The sequence below is a fragment of the Coregonus lavaretus genome (genome assembly GCF_964263955.1).
Source record: "Coregonus lavaretus genome assembly, contig: HAP1_SCAFFOLD_1399, whole genome shotgun sequence".
Lineage (NCBI taxonomy): Eukaryota > Metazoa > Chordata > Actinopteri > Salmoniformes > Salmonidae > Coregonus > Coregonus lavaretus.
In genome coordinates this window covers 99,726-104,714 of record NW_028166343.1, presented here as the reverse complement: position 1 = coordinate 104,714, position 4,989 = coordinate 99,726, and positions in this window count along the sequence as shown.

Genomic DNA, 4,989 nt, shown 5'->3' with positions numbered 1-4,989 from the left:
CAGGTAGGACGCAATCCAGGAGTGAGCCGCGCCGGAGATGCCCAGCTCGGAGAGGGTGGAGAGGAGGATCTGATGGTTCACAGTATCAAAGGCAGCAGACAGGTCTAGAAGGACAAGAGCAGAGGAGAGAGAGTTAGCTTTAGCAGTGCGGAGAGCCTCCGTGACACAGAGAAGAGCAGTCTCAGTTGAATGACCAGTCCTGAAACCTGACTGGTTTGGATCAAGAAGGTCATTCTGAGAGAGATAGCAAGAGAGTTGGCTAAAGACGGCACGCTCAATAGTTTTGGAAAGAAAAGAAAGAAGGGATACTGGTCTGTAGTTGTTGACATCAGTGGGATCGAGTGTTGGTTTTTTGAGAAGGGGTGCAACTCTCGCTCTCTTGAAGACGGAAGGGACATAGCCAGCGGTCAAGGATGAGTTGATCAGTGAGGTGAGGTAGGGGAGAAGGTCACCAGTCACAAGTCGCAGGATTTTATCTGGAGAGAGAGGGGAGAAAGAAGTCAAAGCATAGGGTAGGGCAGTGTGAGCAGGACCAGCAGTGTCATTAGACTTAACAAACGAGGATCGGATGTCGTCAACCTTCTTTTCAAAGTGGTTGACGAAGTCATCCACAGAGAGAGAGGAGGGAGGGGGGGGGGGGGGGGGGGGGATTCAGCAGGGAGGAGAATGTGGCAAAGAGCTTCCTAGGGTCAGAGGCAGATGCTTGGAATTTAGAGTGGTATAAAGTGGCCTTAGCAGCAGAAACAGATGAAGAAAATGTAGAGAGGAGGGAGTGAAAAGATGCCAGGCCGGCAGGGAGTTTAGTTTTCTTCCATTTCCGCTCCGCTGCCCGGAGCTCTGTTCTGTGAGCTCGCAATGAGTCATCAAGCCACGGAGCTGGAGGGGAGGACCGAGCCGGCCGGGAGGATAGGGGACACAGAGAGTCAAAGGATGCAGAAAGGGAGGAGAGGAGGGTTGAGGAGGCAGAATCAGGAGATTGGAGGGAGAAGGATTGAGCAGAGGGAAGAGATGATAGGATGGAAGAGGAGAGAGTAGTGGGAGAGAGAGAGCGAAGGTTGCGGCGGCGCATTACCATCTGTGTAGGGGCAGAGTGAGTAGTGTTGGAGGAGAGCGAGAGAGAAAAGGATACAAAGTAGTGGTCGGAGACATGGAGGGGAGTTGCAGTGAGATTAGTAGAAGAGCAGCATCTAGTAAAGATGAGGTCAAGCGTATTGCCTGCCTTGTGAGTAGGGGGGGACGGTGAGAGGGTGAGGTCAAAAGAGGAGAGGAGTGGAAAGAAGGAGGCAGAGAGAAATGAGTCAAATGTAGACGTAGGGAGGTTGAAATCCCCCAAAACTGTGAGGGGTGAGCCATCCTCAGGAAAGGAACTTATCAAGGCGTCAAGCTCATTGATGAACTCTCCAAGGGAACCTGGAGGGCGATAGATGACAAGGATATTAAGCTTAAATGGGCTAGTGACTGTGACAGCATGGAATTCAAATGAGGAGATGGACAGATGGGTTAGGGGAAAAATTGAGAATGTCCACTTGGGAGAGATGAGGATTCCTGTGCCACCACCCCTCTGACCAGATGCTCTCGGGGTATGCGAGAACACATGGTCAGACGAGGAGAGAGCAGTAGGAGTAGCAGTGTTTTCAGTGGTAATCCATGTTTCCGTCAGCGCCAGGAAGTCGAAGGACTGGAGGTTAGCATAGGCTGGGATGAAGTCAGCCTTGTTGGCAGCAGAACGGCAGTTCCAGAGGCTGCCTGAGACCTGGAACTCCAGGTGTGGGGTGCGTGCAGGGACCACCAGGTTAGAGAGGCAGCAGCCACGCGGTGTGAGGCGTTTGTGTAGCCTGTGCGGAGAGGAGAGAACAGGGATAGGCAGAGGCATAGTTGACAGGCTGTAGCAAATGGCTACAATAATGCAGAGGAGATCGGAATGAATTGAACTAAACATCTGGGAAAGGAGAGAGTAGGGCCTCCCTCACCAAAACTCCCAAATACAACTTCCACCTCAGAAACTATAATTGTTTCACTGAACCACCCGAATAAAAACTCTCCCAACTTCCACTTTAGAAATTAGAATTGTTGTGAACTACAGCGGTTCAATGTTTCAAGGAATAGACTCAACTTACTTTATTCAGCTAGCTAACTATGACGCCATAGCTAACTAGCATGCTAGCATCCAATAACACACAGTTTAGCACCAATACTTGGTTACAACAAACTACCAATAGTGTGTTAACACACTAAACAGATAATTCGTGTCCGTGTCTAGTTCCTTTCATAACGCAGCAATAATTAAACGTTGGCTAGCTAGCACAAATATATTGTATTTAGCTGCTACAGTACAGCTAGCTGGTTGTGTTGGCTAGCTAGCAATGGCTGCTGTGTTGACTTTGTTTGAAAAACGGCGGCGCTGCGAACAAATGTAGCTGGCTAAAAAGGATATTGTATCTAGTTGCTACCGTTGCTAATAGCTACTCGCCAGCTAGTCCAGGAGGTGAGTTAGCTAGCTAGCCAGCTTCGTGCTACACCCGGCACCGCCGAATACAATGCTAACCTACAATAACTACCCACAACAGCCCACGATGCCTACCTACAATACCTAACTACAATCTAAATACATAATTTAAGCCTTACTCGACAAAGCCCAAGCTATGTATAAAGCCAAACTTACCCAACGCCAGCTGTCTGGGTGGCAGACAAGAAGACATTTGTCTTCTGCAATCAGTAGCTGTAATTAAGTACAGTAGCTACTAACTACCTAACGTTAATGCCTCAGATAATGAGGTTAGAAAAACAGCTGAATGGTAGGTAGCTAGCTGGCTTAATTACAGGTACTCTTAAGCGTGAAATAACATTGGAAACAACTATCCACCGTTGCTAAAAGTTACCAGTAGCTACCCGCTAGCTAGCTAGCTTTATTGGTCCAGATAGTGGGTTAGCTAGCCTCGTGCTTCGCCGGGCTGCGCCGTATACAATACTTACCTACAATAATTACCTACAATAACCTACAATAACTACCTAAATAAACTACCTACAATACCTAACTACAACTACCTACCTACAATCTAAATACATGGTCTAAGGCACTGTATCGCAGTGTTAACTGTGCCACTAGAGATCCTGGTTCGAATCCAGGCTCTGTCGCAGCCGGCCGTGACCGGGAGACTCATGGGCGGCGCACAATTGGCCCAGCGTCGTCCAGGGTAGGGGAGGGAATGGCCGGCAGGGATGTAGCTCAGTTGATAGAGCATGGCGTTTGCAACGCCAGGGTTGTGGGTTTGATTCCCACGGGGGGCCAGTATAAAAAAAAGATGTATTCACTAACTGTAAGTCGCTCTGGATAAGAGCGTCTGCTAAATGACGTAAATGTAAAATGTATAAGAAGCCAAGGTTACATCCTGCTAGAGAAAACACAACCTCTCCCGACCACTGCTGGATGTGTTTACTCACTAAACACATGCTTCGTTTGTAAATGATGTCTGAGTGTTGGAATGTGCCCCTGGCTACCCGTAAATAAAAAATAAAAAATGGTGCTGTCTGGTTTGCTTAATTTAAGGAATTTGAAATTATTTATACTTTTACTTTGACTTTTGATACTTAAGTATATTTGAGCAATTACATTTACTTTTGATACTTAAGTATATTTAAAACCAAATACTTTTAGACTTTTACTCAAGTAGTATTTTACTGGGTGACTTTCACTTTTACTTGAGTCATTTTCTATTAAGGTATCTTTACTTTTACTCAAGTATGACAATTGGGTACTTTTTCCACCACTGATCACATTTAACAAACCAAACATTCAAATACCGTTATAGAAGGTAAAGTAAAAACCCAAACCGGTCCGTGCATCAATTCCGGTATATAGTAAAATACGGTATATACCCCCCAGTCCGAGCCCCTACAAACGTATTCAGTCCAAAAGGTGCCAAGTCTAATGGTGACTTTATGGACACTGTAGTCTAATGGTCACTTTATGGACACTGTAGTCCAATGGGGACTTTATGGACACTGTAGTCTAATGGTGACTTTATGGACACTGTAGTCTAATGGTGACTTTATGGACACTGTAGTCTAATGGTGACTTTATGGACACTGTAGTCTAATGGTGACTTTATGGACACTGTAGTCTCGTTTTTATCCGACGCCTAGATATTGAGCTAGTTCTGGGCAAAAAATTGTCCGACAACCCTAATGTTAAGGACCCTGTTAAAATTCCGATGTGTGGTTCTCGGTAATGGACGGACGGCTTATGAAGAGAGGTGGGGAGTGTGTTGTGTATCTCCAATCAAGTTGATTTGCGAATTTTCATATTGGGTTAGATATGATGGTAAAGAGATTTTAATTTAACACTGATATACCAATATACCTATAGTAGACTATCGTCTATAATGTTTTGATTTATGAACGCTAATAAATACACAGACGACCTTGTTCTTTAGTGGGATGATTTTTATTGGTTTGTGATTATTAAAGTTTAAAACAAAGCAGCTGCAGCGATCATTTCAACAGACGGTAAAGATTCTATTTTGGAAAGACTGCACAGCAGAACACCCAGAGGAACAAAATGAGAGTAGAGTTCTAGAGAACACCAGTTAGAGTTCTAAATTCTAGGAGAATCCTAGCCTCCAGCCAGTAGTGTGCAGGATCCACACATGACATCTGCCATGGATTGAATACCCCTGGTGTCTGAATTTAACAAGACATGTACCCCTAATGCATCCATAGTATTACTATCTTTCGTTTATCTGGTGAAAATGTGTTTCTGAGCCCTACTCAAACTGAGACCAGGATTCAATCCCAGCTCTTTGTCAGCTATGCGCTATTTAAAGGTAATTTCCGGTTGAGCCAACATATGCAACATTTATCATGAATGCAGTCTTATTGTCATATTATATTCAGAAACCTATTGAATATAGTAGGGTTAGGGTAAGGACTGAATATAGATAGATAGATAGATAGATAGATAGATAGATAGATAGATAGATAGATAGATAG